The sequence below is a fragment of the Myotis daubentonii genome, chromosome 1 (genome assembly GCF_963259705.1).
Source record: "Myotis daubentonii chromosome 1, mMyoDau2.1, whole genome shotgun sequence".
NCBI lineage: Eukaryota > Metazoa > Chordata > Mammalia > Chiroptera > Vespertilionidae > Myotis > Myotis daubentonii.
The window spans coordinates 211928177-211950571 of record NC_081840.1 but is presented as its reverse complement, the minus strand read 5'-3'; positions in this window follow the sequence as shown (position 1 = coordinate 211950571).

Genomic DNA, 22395 nt, shown 5'->3' with positions numbered 1-22395 from the left:
CAGCAGCAACAATAATTACCATGTATCATCAGTTACTAAGTACTTGGCAAGGTCATATACCAACTTCAGTCTCCACCATAGCACTGCAGGATAGCCTGGTACAGAGAAGTTGAGCGACTTGCCCAAGAACAGATAGGCAATGAGTGACAACCAGGATCCAAATCCAGGTCTGCCTATCTCAAATTTGAGACCACTTGTGAAAAAATTAAGAGCATTAAACCAAGTGTGTGTGCGTTCTTTTCAGCACAAGTACCTATGTGACCGCATTGAATGCATACCCATGAAGCCATCCCTGGCAGGACACAATGGGAAGACAACTTAGTATTTACTCATTTAATTACTGGGTATGTTACTGGCTTTAGAACTGAGATACGCAAATGGATATGCTAATATCAAACTATTCTAGCATATCCTGAATAAATTTCACTGATGTATATTTTTAAGGTGGTACTGGATTTTACTTGCCAATGTTTTACTTATGATTTTACATCTATATTTCTAAATGCTATTGTTATCAAAGTAGATATATGCTTCATTAAAAACATTCAAGAATTTATGTAACAAGAGTAGGCCTTCCCCTCTCTCTTCCCCCCACCCCTCCTGGCTGCCAGCACCAGCTTCCCTCTGGCACTTGGGACCCAGGCTTCCCTTGGGCCCTGGCTGTGTCCAGAAGTTTGTCCGGTCTAATCAGCACATTACACTTTTATTATTATAGATTATGATTTTGATTATCTAGTTTCTACAATGTGGTAAAACTTCCTCCAGGAAAGCATCCAGACATGGTGCTATTTTAAGTAGCGTTTCTTTAAAAACATTATTTCTTTTATAAAAATATATTGCTTTAATCATTCTATTTCCACGCTAATAAAATTTCATAAATTTTATTTTCATTAAATTTATTTTCCTCTCATCTAGGTTTTCAAATATATTTGTTTGGATTTATACAGAGTAATCTATAGTGATTTTTCTGAAGTTTTTCTGTTTCAAAAGTTATTTCCCTTTATTATTTTTATTGATTTTAGAGAAAGAGGGAGAGGGAGAGATAGAAACATCGATGAGAGACTCATCAGCTACATGACCCCTACTGGGGATCTATCCCACAATCCCATCATGTGTCCCAAAATGGAATTGAACTCAAACTCTTGGTTCATGAGTCAACGCTCAACCACTGAGCCATATTGGCTGGGCCCCTTTATTATTTTTGAACTTATAAGTTTGTACTTTCTGCTTTTTGTTTGTTTTAGATTACCTAGTATTAGTGTATTTTGGTCTTTTGTTCCAGAGAATCAGTCTTTAATTTATTAATCTAATTTTTTCCTGTTTTCTCTCTTACTAATCCTGCATTTTTTCTTAAATCCTTACATTTATTTTTTTTCTTACTGGCTTTTAAGTTTGAATTTATTTCATGCTTTATCTCCTTGATTATTTTCATTTTTTCAATATTTTACAATATTAATTTTATTTTCCCCCATAGTTGTATAATAGATTTCCCACCTGATAGAAGGGTCCTTTTTTATTATTATTAATTCTAGTGTCATTGTATTGTGATCAAATAATATTTCTGAATCATTTTTACTTTAAGGAATCTAAAGAGGTATTCTTTGATACTTAATATATAATATTTGTGAAAACTAAATGAGTGCTTGAATAAAGTATATTCGGTGTTATACACACATAAAACTTCATGTTAACACATGCTAACGCATGAATAAAGCCTACTTTATTAATTACATTATTTTAAAATGTATTTATTGATTTTTAGAGAGGGAGGGTGGAGGGTGGGAGAAGGAGGGAGACCGAGAGGGTGTTCCCATTTCCCACCCTTTGCCCACCTCCACCTAGCCCCAGCCCCCAGTTCCACCTGGCTACCACCACAATGTTGCCTGTGTCTATGCGTTATAAATATACACACGGTTTTGGGCTAATCCTTTCACCTTCTTTCACACAGCCCTCCCTTCCCCCCTCCCCTCTGAGAGCTGTCAGTCTATTCCATGTATTCAGGCCTCTGTTTCTACTTTGTTCATCAGTGTATTTTGTTCATTAGATTCCACATATAAGTGAGATCATCTGGTATTTGTCTTTCAACAAAGGAGGCAAGGGCATACAATAGAATAAAGACAGTCTCCTCAATAAATGGTGCTGGGAAAACTGGACAGATACACACACAAAAATGAAGCTGGACCACCAACTTATACCATACACAAGAATAAACTCAAGATTACTAAAAGTCTTACATGTAAGTCATGAAACCATAAAAATCCTAGGAGAAAACATAGGCAGTAAAATCTCAGACATCTCTTATAGCAATATTTTTGCCAATATACCCCCTAGGGCAGTGGTTCTCAACCTGTGGGTCGCGACAGGTTGGGGGTCGAACAATCCTTTCACAGGGGTCACCTAAGACCATCGGAAAACACATATATAATTACATACTGTTTTTGTGATTAATCACTATGCTTTAATTATGTTCAATTTGTAACAATGAAATTGGAGGTCACCACAAATGAGGAACTGTATTAAAGGGTCGCGGCATGAGGAAGGTTTGAGAACCACTGCCCTAGGGCATTGGAAACAAAGAAAAAAAATAAACAAATGGGACTACATCAAACTAAGAACCTTTATACAGCAAAAGTAACCATCAACAAAAAGAAAAGGGAACCCATTGTATGGAAGAACATGTTCACCAGTACATCTGATAATAGGATAATTTCCAAAATCTGTAAAGAATGTATATAACTCACCACCAGAAAGACAAAACAATCCAATTGAAAAATAGGCAAACAACCTGAATAGACACTTCTCCAAAGAGGACAAACAAATGGCCAATAGACATAAAAAAAATCAATGTCATTAATCATCAGAGAGGTGTAAATTTAAACCATAATGTGATATCACCTCACACCTGTTATAAAGACTGTCACCAACAAGTCTACAAAGAGAAGTGCTGGCAAGGCTGTAGGGAACCCTCCTGCACTGCTAGTGGGAATGCAGACTGGTGCAGCCACTGTGAAAAACAGTATGGAATTTCCTCAAAAAATTAAACATGGAACTGCTTTTTGACCCAGCGATCCCACTTCTGGAAATATATCCTACAAATCCTGAAACATGAATTCAAAAAAAGGCACCACTGTGTTCACTGCAGCATTATTTGCAATAGCCAAGATCTAGAAATAGCCCAAGAGCCCATCCGTAGGTGAATGGATAAACAAGCTGTGGTGCATCTACACAATGAAATACTCCAAGGCCATAAAAATAGAAAGAAAGTTTACCTTTTGCAACAGCATGGATGGATGTGGAGATGATGCTAAGTGAAATAAGCCAGTCCGAGAAAGCTTTAAAACTCAATCCGCACAGTTTCTCCAACCTCAGAAAGACAACCAGCTCGAAACGTGTGTGAAATCTTTTTCTTCAAATCCACAGGCCTCTCTTGAATAAATACCAAATCTCCACAAGTCTTTCCTAGAGCAGGCCCTCGTCTTCTGCCTCAGGCCCCTGAGACTCCGAGAACTACCATCCTGTGTTAGGAGACAAAACAAAGGCCCTCCCTACCAGACCCTTTTAAGAGGAGCTCCTCCCTCATGCTGGTACATTAGAATCACCTGAGGCCTTCAGAAGTCCTGATGCCTGGGCCCCACTGTTTATCATTAAGTGAGAATCTCTGGAAAGCGATCCTCATCAGGAGAGTTCAACCCTGGAAGCCTGGGCGTGCCTCCCAGTTACTAAAGGCCCCACCCCTTTGGAACACAAAGACCTGGGAATGGACCAAGGAGGCCCCTGCTCTCAGGTGCACTCATAGCAGAGTGCACGGTGGCACATCTCAATGGGGCTGCTGGTTAGCATTGCCAAGGGAGCGCGTCACAAACACAAGTGCTGGGACCTAGCCCCAAATCATTAAGGCTGAATCACCTGGGTTGGCCTTTGAAATGCCTTCCAACTGAGTCCACTGTGGCATCAGGTGAGGAAGCTCTTTTATTGCTGAATTCACTTGTACAGTGGGGCCTTGACTTACGAGTTTAATTTGTTCCGAGACCGAGCTCGTTAAGTAGCTCATTAACTCAAATTACTCTGTCAACTCAATGCAAAAAATCGGTGGAGAGACAGCTGGTATCTCAAAAAACTCGTTAGTTGGGACACTCGTAAGTCAAGGCCCCACTGTTGATGGTGTACATGAGATTGCAGAGCTTCTGGGCTGGTGGGAGAGCTCCACTTAACCTGAAGTTACGTAGAACTGTACAAAGTGTTCATCGAGGTCAAGGGCAGAATAACAGGGAAACACCTCTGTGGGTGTTGCCCTGGGGGAAGGCCTCTATGCTCCGTGAGTACCTGAGAACTGGGTGAGGAGCCTACCCCAGCGTGATGAAGGGCATTAGCGGGGAATGGGAGAGGAGCAATCACATCCTAGACCTCCCACGGGCCTCAGATTGCCGGAAGCAGAGAGGAGCTGTTGTGCCCAGATTTCAAAGTTCCCAAGACCTCCAGGGAGCCAGTCAGTCCGATGCAAAAGCAAAGTCATTTATTTTCAAACCTAGGTTTTGCTCCCCTGCCACACTCACCGATGCAACGGTAAGCTCCAGTGGCCGAGAGAGAGAGGCCTGATGGGACAGGGGGTTTTATAGAGGGTTGGAGTGAGGGCAGGAGAGGGGACTGTGGGCCCCGCCGATTGGTCAGGCGCGAGTCTGGTCATCTCTATGGCGCCCACGTCCCTTGATTGTCATTGGTTACTTTAAAGAAATCCTGGGCGTGGCCAGCAGGGGCCTGGGCTTCCAGGAAGAAGGCACTCTCCTGAGCACATGGCGGCCACCCCAAAAATGGAGGACCCAGGGCAAGATGGAGGGCGCAGTCCTAGCCCCCCCCAGGGCGAGCTGAGCCCGGGCTCCAGGGGCCAGTCCGGTTGCTGGGGGTCCAGTAGATCGACCAGTTCCAGCCCAGGCAGGAAGTCCACGTCCTCCGTCTCGTTCCCGGGGGCGTCGGCGATCGCCTCCTCCTCCATCTCCTCGGGCGAGGGCACGCGCCCCGCCCCGCCGCCGCTGCTGCCACGTGGGTCCGGTCCGGGGGCGGCGGGCGGGTGGCAGCCTGCGCCGGGCTCCCGCAGTGGGCTGGGGAGTCGGTGCCCGAGGCCGCCAGCAGCGTGGTCAGGCCCCGAGATGACTCGCCCTTTCAGAGCAGACAGGCTTCTCACACCCCAGGACCCCTGACCCTCCTGAACTCCAGCCGGACAGACAGTGCCAGCTCCTGCAGGCCCCGGATTAGGCCCTATAGCTAAGAACACTCAAGAAGAAAAGTGGAGGAAAATAGGGCAGGAGCCTGCTTCCTGTGTTTGTGGGACGATAGCTGGGTTATTTGTCTTTCATTTTCTTTCATAGCATTTTTACCGCCATGAAAATGTGTGCCCAATAAACTTCTCTGTTCTTTTTAAAAATATATATTTTATTGATTTTTTACAGAGAGGAAGGGAGAGGGATAGAGAGTTAGAAACATCGATGAGAGAGAAACATCGATCAGCTGCCTCCTGCACACCTCCTCCTGGGGATGTGCCCGCAACCAAGGTACACACATGCCCTTGACCAGAGTGGAACCCGGGACCCTTGAGTCCGCAGGTTGACGCTCTATCCACTGAGCCAAACCAGTCAGGGCCTCCTCTGTTCTTTATAAACTAGTTTAATTCCTCACAGCAAGCCCCAAGGAAGAAGTTGTTACTTTTTATCCAAGAGCCGGCCTTAGCATATTGTTTGTCGATTCCAAAGAACTAACCAGGAGGACTGGCCATGGAAGACATGGGTTGATTAGGACTTCGGTGCCCACCGGTGATGGCTGACAGGTGAAGTTTTCCACTAAGTCCAAGTGGCCTGAGGACGGGCCACACCGGGGGCAGCCGACAGGTGAAATTTCACTGCCACCCAGACTTTCCCAGGGCCAGGTTACATAGAGGACAGAAAACAAAGCAAAGCAGGAGGGTGCGAGCTCAGGCACAAGCTGTGTGAGAGCCAAACGAAGTTGTTTACAGTCCAGGCTCACATTCGAGAACAGTTTGTGTTTGGCCCTTTCTGGCCAGGCTCCTGAGGTGGGTCCCACCGTCCGCTTACCGAGGCCATTCATCATGTTCCCACAGGGTGGGCGGGGGAGTTGGAGCTTGGGAAGGGGCCATGTCCCCATTTACCACCCATTATTATATTCATGTTACAGAGAAGGAAACTGAGGATCAGCAGAGTAACTACCTTGAACAGGATCCACAGTTGTAGTTTCAGAGCCGGGAATGGGAACCCAGCACTGCAGCTCCTTGTCCATGACCTTGACAGCCGCTCTGTGCTGCCTCTTCACTGCTTGATGGTATAGCTCTCCACAAATGCCTGACGTTAACGGGATTGTGTGACTGCTTCCATATTTTTAGTTCTTGTGTTACTCCTCTCTAGAAATTCCATTTAGGTGTTTGTGTGTCTTCCTGTTACCTCCTTATGCTCTGCCTCCTCTACCTGTTTGACCGCAGGAAGTCCATTTATCATGCTGTGTTGAAGTCCTCCTGTACCAGTTCCGCCGTCTGTCATGTCTGGGTCTGTTGATCCATTTCCCTGCGAATGGTGGATGATAGTTCTCTGTCTCACTGCACACCTGGTCATTATAGGCAGGAGAGCAGCATCTTGCATTTTACATGGTTGGGTGCTGGGTATTTTGTGTTCCTTTAAATAATGTTGGGCTTGGTTCTGTGATGCCCGTAAGTTACTTGGAATCATATTGATGCTTTAGACCAGTGATGGCGAACCTATGACAGGCGTGTCAGAGGTGACACGCGAACTCATTTTTTTGGTTGATTTTTCTTTGTTAAATGGCATTTAAAGATATAAAACAAATATCAAAAATATAAGTCTTTGTTTTACTATGGTTGCAAATATCAAAAAATTTCTATATGTGACATGGCACCAGAGTTAAGTTAGGGTTTTTCAAAATGCTGACACGCCGAGCTCAGAAGGTTCGCCATCACTGCTTTAGACTCTATATGGTTTGATTAGGATCTCTGACAGTTGGGACTGGAAGGGGATTCAGTCTGTGCATGACTCGGCCCCACTGCTGAGGCAGTGCCCTTCTGAGCACTCTCAGTCCCTTCATAAGAGGTCTTTACAGTCTGGCCACTGGGGGCACACTTCTGGCCTGCAGCGACCCCAGGGAGCCAGTATTTTTATTCTGAGTGTCTATCGGAGTCAAGGTGTTTTCATCTGCATGATAGTGATTTTTTAAAAATTTACATTTATTGTTGAGAGTATTACAGCTGTCCCCTTTTGATCCCCATTGACTCCCTCCACGGAGGCCTTCACCAACTCTTGTCTGTGTCCATGGGTTATGCATATATGTATGAGTTCTTTGGCTGATCTCTCCCCACCCACCGCCCCAGCCCCACCTTCCCTCTGAGACTCATCAGTCTGTTCCATGCTTCTGTGTCTCTGGACCTATTGTTTTCATCAGTTTATATTGTTCATTCGATTTCACATATGAATGAGATCAGGTGATACTTGTCTTTCTCTATAATTTTAAAGTCAAATTTTACCTAAAATAATTTCTTCTCATTTTATAAGTTCTTCTTATGTTTCCCTTGTATGGATGTTATCTGACACTTTTTGTTCTTTTGAAAATATTCAGTTTTTTAAAAGACTCAGAGGGCATTTTTTTGTTGGTGTTTTGATTATATACTGAGCATTAAAAAAAAAAGCGACATTGTCTTAAAGAGTAGACATTGTTTTGATGGTATTGACAAAAACTTTCACCTTGACCAAACTTTATTTTTTCCAGTTTTGTTGAGATATAATTGACACATAACATTGTATAATTAAGGTATACATATGTTGATTTCATATACTTATGTATTGCAAAATTATTAAAATTATTACCATCATAGTGTTAGCTAACACTTCCATCACATCAAATAATTGATTTCTTTTTTTTGTGTTCAGAACAGTAAGGTCTATTCTCTTAGCAACTTTCAAATATATAATACTAGAGGCCTGGTGCACAAAATTTGTGCCTGGGTAGGGTCCCTAGGCCTGGCCGGCGATCAGGGCTGATCAGGTTCCCCACCTCCCAGCATCCCCACCTCCTCCTTCCCTTGCTCCCTCGGTGCCTCACTACAGCTGCTGGTTGCCCACCATGTTCTGTGCCACCCCCTGGTGGTCAGCACACATAGTGAGCAATCAAACTCCCATTCCCCCGGTCAAACTCCCAAGGGGATACTTTGCATATTAGCCTTTTATATATATAGTATTATCCTATCAAATAAAAGACAAACATGGTAATTAACTGTACCTCCGCTATGCTTCCCATTAGCTAATTGGCAAATATGCAAATTAACTGCCAACTAAGATGGCGGCCGGCAGCCACGCAGCTGAAGTGAGCAGGAGGTTTGCTTGCTCCAGTGATGAAGGAAGCCAAGGTTCCCCGCCTGCCGTGGCCCGGCTCTGAGCTCCGAAAGCAACAGCTCCAAAAGCAACAAAGTTTCAATTATAGAAGGCAAACAAACCCCAGATACCTGCTTTCAGCCAGCCTCGGCCTCAGAGCTGAGAGTGCCAGTGACAGAAACAGAGTTTCAATTATAGAAGGTAAATAAATTCCCAGGATAAAAAAAAAAAAAACAAAAAAAAAACCGCCGAAACCGGTTTGGCTCAGTGGATAGAGCGTCGGCCTGTGGACTGAAAGGTCCCAGGTTCGATTCCGGTCAAGGGCATGTACCTGGGTTGCGGGCACATCCCCAGTGGGAGATGTGCAGGAGGCAGCTGATCGATGTTTCTCTCTCATCGATGTTTCTAACTATCTCTCTCTCTCTCCCTTCCTCTCTGTAAAAAATCAATAAAATATATTTAAAAAAAAAAAAAAGAAAAAGAAAAAAAGGAGAGGCTGGGAGCTTCAGTCAGAGGCCAGCCTGAAAACAGCCATCAGCTCCTCACCCAGGCTGGCCAGGCACCCAAGCTGGACCCCCACCCTGATCCAGGACACCCTTCAGGGCAAACCAGCCAGCTCCCACCCGTGCACCAGGCCTCTATTCTATATAATAAAAGGGTAATATGCAAACTGACCCTAACAGCAGAACAACTGGGAATGACTGGTCACTATGACACACACTCACCACCAGGGGGCAGACGCTCAATGCAGAAGCTGCCCTCTGGTGGTCAGTGAGCTCCCACATGGGGGAGCTCTGCTCAACCACAAGCCAGGCTGATGGCTGCCAGTACAGCAGTGGTGGTGGGAGCCTCTCCTGCCTCCTCAGCAGCGCTAAGGATGTCTGACTGCAACTTAGGTCTGCTTCCCGCTGGCAAGTGGACATCCCCTGAGGACTGCCGGGCTGCCAGAGGGATGTCTGATTGCCAGCTTAGGTCCAATCCCCCGGGGAGCAGGCCTAAGCCAGCAGGTGGTCATCCCCCAAGGGGTCCCAGACTGCGAGAGGGCACAGGCTGGACTGAAGGGACACCCCCTCCCGCCCCCGAGTGCACAAATTTTTGTGCACCGGGCCTCTAGTTAACTATAATCACTATTATGTACATTAGGTCCCCAGAATTTATTTGTCTTGTAACTAGAAGGTTGTACCATATATTTCTTTGAATATATACCCAGATGTAAGATGCTGAATCATATGATAGTTTGATTTTTTGAGGAATTTCCATACTGTTTTCCTTAGTGGTTGTATCAATTTACATTTCCACCTGGGGTTCCCTTTTCTTCATATCCATACCAGGACTTGTTATCTCATCTTTTCAATGACACAATTCTAACAGATATGAGATGATATCTCACCATGGATTTGATTTGAATTTCCCTGATGTGTAGTAATGTTGCAACTTTTAATGTATCCTTTGGGCATTTGTATGTCTTCTTTAAAAAAAAAATCTGAGTTACTCTGTCCATTTTTTAATTGGATTGTTTAATTTTTTCCTATTGAGTTGTATTGTGAGTTCTTTATATATTTTAGATAATAACCCCTTATCAGATATATGAGTTGCAAATATTTTCTCCCATTCTGTAGATCACCTTTTCATTTTGTTGATGTTTTTCTTTGCTGTGCAGACGTTTTTAGTTTGATGCAATCCCACATATTGCTTTTTGCTTTTGGTGTTATATCCAAAAATCATTGCCAGGGCTAATGTCAAGGAGCATTTTCCCTATGTCTTCTAAGAGTTTTATGGTTTCGATTCTCATTTTAATGACTGTAATTCATTTTGAGTGAATTTTGAGGTCCGTTTCATTCTCCTGTATGTGGCTATCCACTCTTAGCAACAACATTTATTAAAGAGACTTTCCTTTCTTATTAAGTATTCCTGGCTCCCTGATGAATAATTAGCTGACCATCATGCAAGGCTTTACTTCTGGGCTCTCGATTCTATTACATTAGGTCATGTATTTATTTTTATACAAATACCATATTATTTTTTTGATTACTATAGCTTTGTAGTATAGTTTGAGATCAGAAAGTGTGATGCCTCTAGCTTTGTTCTTCTTTCTCAAGGTTAGTTTGGCTACTTGGGGTCTTATGTGGGTCCAAGTAAATTTTAGAATTGTTTTTGTATTTCTGTGAAAAATACCATTGAAATTTGGTAGTAATTGCATTGAGTCTATAGATTCCTTTGGGTAACAGTTTAAAATTTTCCAATCCATGAACATGGGATATCTCTCTGTTTGTCTCATAGACAAAACTTGGAGCCCTCTTCTCAACTAAGCCTTGTCCTTGGTCTGGCTTTAGTAAGAATCTTGCTGAATCAGTTTAATGAGAATTACCCACTCTTTTTTTTTTTAATCCTCACCAATGCAGATTAAATTAATGTTTATTGATTTTAGAGAGAGAGGAAGGGAGAGAAAGAGAAACATTACTCTTGCCTGAATTCACTTGTTATAGTAATCATTATGGTATTTAATGTTAGGACCTTAGGATGTAAGACTTAAAGCATGTAACCCTGTGTGGACTGTTATAGTAATTATGATAGTGCCTAATGTTAGATATAGGAATACTGTGTGAGACCCAAGAATGCACCCTTGTAACCCAACTAGTACTGGTAAACAACCTATCTGATGGGAAAGCCTGTACACACCCGTAGATTAACAGATCCCAGGTGGATCCACACATGGCAGCTGCTGATAACACACACACCAGAGAGGACCACGCCTACAGAGGGGTATATAACCAGACAGTCTGATCGACCCAGCAGCGCATAGCTCTCCTGTCGCCAGAGCGTGAGGACCTGTGTGTGTTCACGTATCGTATCGGTTCCCAGCACAAACTCTGCCCAATTAACTGTCGATCGACGAAAGAACCAGCGGCCAATGGCGCCATCTACCCTTGTGTGTGTATCAGCGAGCATCGCAGGGTGGATCCTTCCCAGCGTCTGAGACCCATCAGGAACTGGTAAATAAACCCCCTGTGTGCTTGCATCTAACCTGTTTGTGTGTAATTTCTCCGGCTCCGCTCAGATCTCGGTGCTGTCTCTGTGAAAGTGTCTGACCAGAAGGTACTGGCACAAGCCTCAAGCGGATGGTCCAGACCACCTGTGCATGTCCCACTGAGGAGCAGCACCTATATGGGAACCCCCCGCACCTCAACATAGGTGACGGGCCTTAAATATATAAGAAATAGAAGCTATTTGGGACATCACTCAAGGACTTTCAAGTACTCTTTGCACTCTGCAGTGTGGCCCATTATTCTGGGTGTGGTCTGGAAAATGAATGTAGACTAGGAATATCTTCTCACTTTGAAATAGGTTCTCTACCTCTGTCAGTGTGCTGGAGTTATGATGTCATCAGAGAAGCCTTCCCAGTTGGCATTGACCTTATTCATTCCACTGTTGTCACTCCTTAGTTTTTCCTGCTCGGTGACTGGCAGCAGTAGGAACTCACATATACATACCTCAGGGATATGATCACACTAAGTTTGAAAGAGAGGATTAGCCAGGCATGCACTCTAGGTGGTGTTCTCTCTCTGAATGAAAAAAGCCTCTTGCAAAATAAAATTATAATCATACAATTGACTGATGAACATAGAATCAGAGTAAGGAGAATTAGTTCAGCATTTCAATAGTTAACTTTATCCAGGATAATCAGATACATCCCTCATCAGAAGAGAGATGACCTGCTACCCCAACGAAGCATGGTGAATATTTTATTAATGTGCTCTCTGCCCAGAACAGGATTAGGGGGAGAGATTACTATCATTGATTGCCTAATGGTCTTGCTTTTCTATGTTTTATGCTAATTAATCTATGTTTCTAATAAATAATTCTTTTCAGACTCATTAATGTCTTCTCTCATCTTTCTCTGCTCAGGGGGCCAACTTGTCTCTTCCAGGTGACTTTAATCTTTCTTATAATTTAGCGTGGATTTTATAATTTAATTCTTAGAGAACAATCTCATTTCTCAGTTTTCCAAATTCTGAGAAACTATCACTCACAGGAATTTATATGGCCAAGTAAATAGTCTTACAAAAATCTGACTGTGTGGCTGCACACATATGTAAGGTCTTTTTTGGCTTCTCCTTTGTGCCATTTAATGGGTGCACTAGTGACTTCTGGACAATTTGACCATGGGAGTTGTGATTAGCATTAGGCCTTGGGATATCAGTCTTCCTGGCATATTTTATTTTATTTATTTTTTAAAAATATGTTTATTTAAATTGATTTCAGCATAGAAGGGATAGGAGGGGGAGAGAGAAAGGAAGAGAGAGAGGGGGAGAGAGAGAGAGAGAGAGAGAGAGAGAGAGAGAGAGAGAGAGAGAGAGAGAGAAACATCAATGATGAGAGAAAATCATTGATCAGCTGCCTCCTGCACACCCCCTACTGGAAATAGAGCCTGAAACTCTAGATTGTCCCCTGATGGGGAATTGAATCATGACTGCCTGGTTCATGGGACAATGCTTAAACACTGAGCCATGCCAGCTGGGCCTTCCTGGCATATTTAGAGGCCAGTGATATCTCTGATTGGACCCTCCCTGCCCATACAGCTGTATAGTGAGGGCAGGAGGTCTCATCTGCCCATCCTCCCATTGGCTTTCCATCTTGCGAAGGCATAGCCAATTATAGTTCAGGCGCTTGGCTCCTACAAAAGACTATGAAAGATCAGGGAATAATGGAGTTCAGAAAAGCAGTTTAAACACCTTATGTTTTCCATAAATATTCAAAAATAAATTATTTTGAATATTTTTTCTTGGTGTAAGATAACATTTATATTTCTGAGGTTCTTTCAGAATCTCAGAAGACCCTGACAATATGTCTAGACCATACATATTGGCTAACTTGCTTCCACTGACTCAGGCAACAGTTATCCATACTTTAATATCTCTGTGGAATTTCTCAACTGAGCTATATAAGTAGACACAGGAGGAATAATCTTTTTTTATACAGCCACTTTGAAGATATGAATACATAACAGAGAGGAAGGTGAAGATGAGAAGCAATGCCATAAGGAAGATGCGTATCTTTCTAAAAGCTAATTGTAATGATAATTACTTTCTGCTTTAGAAGCACATGGATGATGTTGGCTCTTACAATGGAATTTGTTCAAAGAAATAAAATAGATTGGGCTATTCAACAGTGACTGAATTGCTCATTGTGTTCAGAATGGAAAGCAATCTTGTAAAATGTCATCTTTTGCATTTATTTTAATTTTCTGAGAACATTTATGCCAACTAAATGTAAAATTTCCCCAATATCACTCCTACCTCATTAAAGGGGGGGGGGGGACAATACGGCTAAATGCCTTTGACAACTAGTGTCATATTATTTAAATAATTATCACTGTCTTTTTCAGCATAGATACCGACAAAGGAAAATCAGATGAAGGAGTAAAAGGGATGGGCTCAAGATATTTGTTAAAGACAGAACGATAAAAGGATGAAGTTCAGTGAGGAATTCTCCCTCTACTACAAACAGCAAAGCTCTGCCCCTCTCTGGAAGCATCATGAGCCTTCCATCCCTTCTTCATCCACCCCCTCCAACACACACCCAGAAAAGGGACTAAAACAATGGCAAAGAATAAACTACTTCCTGCCCTAGTAAGGAGTGTGCAGGAGGAAGCTGATCAATAATACTCATTGATGTGTCTCTCCCTCTCCCTCTCCTTTCCTCTCTGAAATCAATAAAAATATATTTTAAAAAAGAATAAACTATTTTCCATTCTGGAGTTACCAACCCCTCACTGTTTGTATAAATCTGCACATCTCTTCCGGATTTTGAACAGCTGCTTCTAGTCACCTGGTTAAAAAGTCTGCTTCCAAGTTTCCTCAGACCTCTCCTGAGTGCTGGGCTGCTGCCTGTGTGATTGGATTGTTTCTGCTTACGCCTTCCTTGCCGACATGGGTCTCTGCAGGTTGACCTCCTTGGGTCTGTGCCACACTGGCCTGTACAACCTTTGTCTACATCTGCTTATGCACCTCGATGGGCTTTAACTTTTGGAAGTAATCTCTGGCCTGAATGCTGAGCCTGAAAACCCTATTCCTATTTCCAGGCTGGCATCATACCCATACTATTTTTTCAATTGAGTTATAATTGATATAGCATAGTATTAGTTTCAGGAAAACAGCATAATGATTCAATATTGCAGAAGGACCACAAGTCCAGTTTAAATTATCACCATACATAGTTACTGACATACCTCCTTTCCCTGTGCATTGCTTTATTGTGCTTCACAGATGTTGCATTATTTTTTACAAATTGAAGGCAGGACCTCCCCCCCCCACCCTACCCCCTCCAGCAGCAGCAGCAGCAGCAAAAATATTACAATTTGTTTTATTGAGATACTACTTTTACTGTGGATGTCTGAAACAAAACATAATATCTCCAATGTATGCCTTTACAAATATTTTTCTTATGATGAGAATTTTCAAGATCACTCTCCTAGCTATTTCTAAATATGAAATACAATAGTATTAAGTATAGTCACCATGCTGTACATAACATGCCCATAGCTTATCCTACGACTGGAAATTTGTACCTTTGGCCCCCTTCACTGCCGGGAGCCGGTCCATCCTTGCTGTTTCAAGGGACCTGGCATATATGGCATACGGTTTTTAATATGTTTGCTCACCTTCTTGGCGCTGTGTTTTAACCAAGGTCACCTCTCCGAGAAAGGTTGAATCCCCAGGGATTTTCCCCTGAAGTTAGGGAGGGAATAAAACCCCTCAACTAAGTGCCAGGTGGGTAATTAATCCCTTTAACTACGAACAATCATGCTTAAACTACATAATCTTTTCTCCCTGGAATGGAGATAAGAAACGCCCTAACCTTTGTAATAGAGATTGATAGGATTGAATCAACTGGTATAAATACAGTTGTAACAAGACAGAAACACTCAGAACTCAGAACACAGAACTAAGGACACAGGGCTTGGAAGACAGGACCAAGAGAGACAGAGCCTAGGCCCAGAACCTACACAGAGCATTCTCTAGAGACAGAAGAACTTCGCTGGAGAGAGCATGCCGGAGGATCCTGGAGAGGGACTGGCCTCAGAGCCTAGAGACAGAGCCTAGCGGGAGAACATGGCAAGGGATCCTGGACTGAACCTGACTACAGAGATTGGCAGGAGAACCTGACTGGAACCTGGACACTGAACCTGACTGGAGAGCCTGGACAGAACCTGGCTGGAGAACCTAGCGAGGGAACATGGCTACAGAACCTCCCTGGAAATCTGAAGCAGAACCTCTCTGGAGATCCGGGCTAGAGATCCTGGCTAGGCTGCTGATCAACTGAACACTATCTCCGTGTCATTTCTTCTTCGCCGACTCCATCCACACCTTTGGGGACCCCTGGACCCGCTGGGGTTGGACCCCGGCACTTCACCTATACAGCCCACTCCCTAGCCTCCTGCCTCAGGCAACCACCATATACCTATATGTCTATGAGCTTGGATATATCATACTAGGAAAGCATCCATTTCCAAAATAGGAGTTAGGTTCTTTGGCCAGGTCTTGCCTCTCCCCTTTTCTCTACTGCTATCACAATCTAATCCCTGCTTTGACTCACACATTCCTTGTTAGATAAATGACACATTTTTATTCACATCATAATTAAGGCCAGACAAACCTTTAAAATATATCTCTAATCACATATTTTCCACCTCAACTCCTATCAGGCTAATCTAAGTCTGCAACATTTTTCCTAAATTATCATAATATTCTTTTATTTAACTCTTGTCCCTATCCAATTCATTCTCCACCTGGTAGCTTCAATATGTTTGGAAATGGGTTGCTGTAAATCAGTGATGGCGAACCTTTTGAGCTCGCGTGTCAGCATTTTGAAAAACCCTAACTTAACTCTGGTGCCGTGTCACATATAGAAATTTTTTTATATTTGCAACCATAGTAAAACAAAGACTTATATTTTTGATATTTGTTTTATATATTTAAATGCCATTTAACAAAGAAAAATCAACCAAAAAAATGAGTTCGCGCATCACCTCTGACATGCATGTCATAGGTTCGCCATCACTGCTCTAAACCTTTCTTAAGTGAACTAGGGAAAAAACTGAAAAGATTTAATTGTGTGTCAGGACCCTGCATGATCTAGCCACTGCCTACCTGTTCCTCAGCTTGATCCTCCCATCATTGCTTACTAAACTTCAGACACATTGATCTTTTGGATTATCTATTGCAATGATTTTCCTTTCAAGATGCATTGATCTTTGGGGTGTGCCAGCTAATATATTGCTATGTGAAAAGAAAACAGTAGAGCCCTAGAATCACATTTTTATCTCTTCTTTTATTAATGCCTATTTTTGTTGAAGCATAATACATGTTTTATAATGTAAATAATAAATGTATCTAGGAAATAAACTAGAGAGGGGAGAACAGTTAACTAGCTATTGGCACTGCATGTTCACAAGGTTTTTACTGCTAGAAGTGTAAAATAAAAAAACTGAAGAGTACTACTGTAATGATGAAACTGTTTATCACCTCTGAGATTTCAAATGTGTTACTGGAACAATGGCCACAGGCATCTAAGGAGAGGCTGCGCTTGTGTCCCTGGTTAGGCCTTTTCCTTAGCAGTAAAATTGCTACGGACTTCCTGCAATTATATTTTAAGTATGCATGTCCCATTTCAGGATTTATGCATTCAGCTATTTAGAAATACTTTAAGGATTAAATCTTACTATTTCTTTTTTTTAAAATATATTTTATTGATATTTTACAGAGAGGAAGGGAAAGGGATAGAGAGTTAGAAACATCGATCAGCTGCCTCCTGCACATCCCCCTCTGGGGATGTGCCCGCAGCCAACGTACATGCCCTTGACCGGAATCAAGCCTGGGACCCTTGAGTCTGCAGGCCGACGCTCTATCCACTGAGCCAAACTGGTTAGGGCTAAATCTTACTATTTCAAGGCTTTGGCTTGGCCTCACAGACTGGTATTCGGCTGTAATTGAAATGACGAGGTAGGATGTATGAAACTAATGCATAACCTAGGACCGTGGTCGGCAAACTGCGGCTCGCGAGCCACATGCGGCTTTTTGGCCCGTTGAGTGTGGCTTTTCCACAAAATACCACGTGCGGGCGTGCACGTACAGTGTGATTGAAACTTCGTGGCCCATGCGCAGAAGTCGGTTTTCGGCCTGGGTGAGTCTATTTTGAAGAAGTAATGTTGATATTTGGCTCTGTTGACTAATGAGTTTGCCGACCCCGGAGTCCTAGGATATGCTGGGAGCTCAAGAAATGCCCATTAAAGAAAGTCTTAAAGGAAAGGAACACTTTTCAGTGTAGAGAGATTTACAAGAAGCCACTGGATGTGGAATATAATGCTTGTTATTTCATTTGAGTTGACACAGATATATACATAAATATCTTACCTTATTACAGTATAGGGTTTATCTTTGAAATTTTCTTCAGTTACATTGCTCTTCTTAGAAATAACATCCATGTTAAAAACAAAGTTAGTGGAGAGGAGCTAGTAGCATTTTGGGATTGTATCTGAAACTGTAAGTTATTCAATTGTTAATTCAATTATTCATTTACTTATTAACCTGATTTATTTAGGGTGTACTTCATGGAAGCTGCAGAGCAGATGACCTGAGACTTGTTTCCATGCCGAGAAAGGAACCTCTTACACTTGGTTCTGGAGATGGACAAGACATTGGCATATTTCAGAAGTCCCTGCCTGGCTTCCCGTAGGCTTTATCACAGGATATCTGAAGCCAGACTCTAGGTAGTGTGCTTGCATCAGAGAGTCACAATCATATCACTTGAAACTCACATCTGGTAAAGTTTGTCAGAAATGTTGGCTTTAAGGTTTAGCCAGTTAGTATAAAATTAGTGTAAAGGTAACTTTGCACTAGTTGTTTGGAATTCTCTCATAAAAGTGGGCATTCCCGGCAGAAACACATTAGCTTAGAACAACACGATCCGCTGCCCAAGCTTGTCTCTGAGTGGGATGGAATGGATTTCTCATCCTGGAACTCTCTCTTCACTCTAACCAAGGATGATGCCCAGGGCAGTTACCCTTCAGCAGGTGTTTCAAATAAACTTTGATTTCATGAAAGACTTCATTGGAAATCTGTTTTCTCCCCTCTACTTTTCTTCAGTGGATCACAACAAAGTAGTTCTTTATGAATTTCATTATTGATGTAACATCTAAGAAATACCATAAATTAGGACATAGTTGAGATATGGGGATTTTTATCTATTTAAATATTATGCCTCCCCCAATTCAGTTGTTTGTTTAAATCTTCTGACATTTATTAATTAAATGCATTTACGTTCGTTTTTTCATGTGATACTCCACCTCTGTACTATAGAAAGGACAAATCTTCGCTCAATTCTTTTTTAAATGTCTTTCACTCAAAAAAGACTTCTAAACATTTGTCATTTAGGCTGGTAAGATTTTGTAAAGTAGAATCAGTATCAAATTACTTTAAAGTTCCCTTTGAAACATGGCAGAGATTTGTCTTCATTTTCTCCATGTTTGGAACATCTTGCTCTCATGAAGGCTCCATGGTATCAGTTACCATCACAGTCCACGTAATTCCATTAGTGGAACAAAAGTGAATAGAAGAACAACAGAATGATTGAGGAAGGAACCCACTTTCACTGTTCAGGAGTATGACTAGCAGAATGCCACGTTTTGAATAAATCATCTATCATTCTTTTCCTTGAAACAGTCCTTCGAGTTACATATGCTTTGCTCATGCCTTGTACATTGTAGATGCATAATATATCACTTTCACCAGTAAAATGCATCAGTATGATTATTGAAACGTGTAGGCTCTAACTTCCTAAAGGGTTTTAATCATCCAGAACATCACAGCAGCAAATGGAATACTCATCTGCAATAGGTTTAATATTTACTGATTTATGTCTCCAAATTCTCTTTGTCTGGACCAGAGAGGAGGAGCCTGGGAAATATTTTATGACTACAAATCATTGGCATTTGATAATAACTTATTGCTCAATTATTCTAAAAATGGGACACATTAGCAACATTATTGGAGTGTCAGACTTTTTTTTTTTTTTTTACTATTATTAGTAAGTAGAAACATTTTTGCTACACAGGATGTATGTTTCTAGTACTCCTTCCTAAAGACAATTAAATTATAATCTAATTATTTGGGAAGTACAGTAGGGAATTTATAAAAATATACCTCTCACAAACCATGATTGAAAATGAATTTTAATCAGAGTTGAGGGAGACCAGAACTGGACTTCTGCTATAAAATTATGTTTATATAGAAAAAATGAAAGAGTCTGTCCCAATTTGACATTTAAGTACCAGTAACAAAGGGATAAAAAAAAAGCAAATAAAAAAGGTGAAAAGGCAAAATAAACTAATAAATATACAAAACAACACTAAACAGAAACTATTACATTACCACAAACTATCAGATAAACATCAAGATTTGGAAATAATTTGAACTAAGTGTAGGGGGTGACTGCTCATATCTATGCAGTCATCAAAGAAATATTTATTACCCACTTCTTTCTGAGGCATGAGAGAAAATTCCCTAAGGGCCTGAGGGCTACTTCTAGGGCATTTTATAATGATTGATTACATGTGAGACCAGGAATTTGTTTTGCAGTAACAATTTAAAATGTGTACTACCAGGAATTTATTACTCAAGTTTAATGACTTTGATGAGCAGATTATCTTTTAAAATATGCAGTAACGTCTGGTGTTGTCATTTGAACAGTCCACTGATAGAAATGATTTAAATTTTTCTAGTATTTGAATTATATTGGTTGTATAAGGGAGCACGTTTAAAATATTTTAAAAAGTGATTGAATACCTCTATAGATGTGTGTCCATTTGTCACTATGTTATGTTCAGTTATTTCACTAAAGAAGCCTCAATCCTGGTAATTTTGTAATACAATTATAAAATTTTAGATGAGGTCTGACTTATCCAGAATGAGTGTGTAGCATTGTTTGCCTATGTGCACACACCATTCTTCTTGAGATAGAGTAAAATAAAAGATCATTGTCTTAGAAAATCTTATTAATAAAACCATCACATTTCTAGAAATTTAATCTAGCATGTCAAATGTATAATTTTTAATTTGTTCTTAAATATTAGATGTCTAGTAGTTTCCTTATTCAACTGGGTAACTATACAGTTGTAAGATTACTGACTAAATGATCCTACTGGTTGCTTGTGTAAAGTAATTTTATAATTTTATTTCATGGAGAGACAAGAATTGGTGGATAGCCGAAACCGGTTTGGCTCAGTGGATAGAGCGTCGGCCTGCAGACTGAAAGGTCCCAGGTTCGATTCCGGTCAAGGGCATGTACCTGGGTTGCGGGCACATCCCCAGTAGGAGATGTGCAGGGGGCAGCTGATCGATGTTTCTCTCTCATCGATGTTTCTAACTCTCTATCTCTCTCCCTTCCTCTCTGTAAAAAATCAATAAAATATATTTAAAAAAATTAAAAAAAAAAAAGAATTGGTGGATAGCCCTGGCTCATGTGGCTCAGTTGGCATATTGTCCTGTGCACCAAAAGGTCACCTGTTCATCTCCTGGTCAGGACACATGCCCACGTTATGGGTTCAATAGATCGAGGTTTTTCTCATATCTTTGTTTCTATTTCTTTCTCCCTCTCCCTTCTGCTATCTCTAAAACGACAACAACAACAACAACAAAAAAAACAACAAACAATGAATACATATTTTTAAAAAGAATTGATGTATATTTAGAATAATCCTATATAATAAAGGCTAATATGCAAATTGACTGAACAGTGGAACGACAGGTCACTATGACGTGCACTGACCACCAGGGGCAGGTGCTCAATGCAGGAGCTGCCCCCTGGTGGTCTGTGTGCTCCCACAGGGGAGCACCGCTTAGCCAGAAGCCCTGAGCCAGGCTCACAGGTGGCGAGTGCAGCAGCCATGGCGGGAGCCTCTCACGGCAGTGCTAAGGAGCCGACTGACAGCTCCTGGACTGCAAGAGGGCACAGGCCAGGCTGAGGAACCCCGAGTGCACAAATCTCATGCACTGGGCCTCTAGTATATACATGAAAACACAAGCCAGACCAATTCCTTGGAAGCAAAGATTAATAAATTCATTTGCCAAGAAAGAAATAGATCTCACAAAAGGATTAAGGATTCCTGTTCCTATGAGGTAACTGAACAGTTGGGCAGAACATGATGAAAAAATATTAGGATTAATTCAAATATACTCGTTCCAGGCACACTTGCAGTTTGATCTATGTTGTAGTCAGCACTTCCAAAAACAACAGCCCTGGGTACACCCCAAAGGGAGCTATGGGGAACCTGTAAATGGATCCAACATTTAGCATCAAGTCCAGATGCGCTGTTCAAGCAAGTGTTGCCTTATGTTGCTGGGACTTGGTAAATAAAAGGAATTCAGCAGAAATGAGATGGAAGTTCCTGATTTTGGGGATGGCTGATAGCTCTGTATTGCACCCAGGCTTCTCCATCTCTGAAATGGAAATGTTTACCTTTCTGGAGTGGGGCATCACCTGTATTTACTCTCTAAAGGCACTGACAGCACTTCAGTGTCCAGGAAGGAGAGAGCATCAACCTCCAAGGTGATTGCTTAGTTCTATGTGCGAATGGTCTCAACAGTTGTTAGGTGGCAAAGCTTTTCCTCAAAAGAGTTAACCAGCTTCATTATTCTCTTTGTTCAGGTGGGTCCCAAGCGAGATCTTGCACAGCCGTTAGAAAGGGTGTTTAAGGCATTTCTGTCAGTGGACAAGTTAACAGTGCAAAGGCTCTTTCTTTATCATTGTAATAATCTCTTATCCTTGCTCATGAGTTGGACCAAGTAGGTTCTATTTGTGAGAGCCAGCACCGAAAGGAAAAAATTTAGCCAGCAGAAGGCTTACAGACTGATGGCAATGTAGTCAACCATGTAACAGTTCCAGGAACTATGGTGTATTGAGCTCTTACCTGTTCAGATGGCATCTTCTTACCGGGTGAGTTGGATCCCGGTCTTTG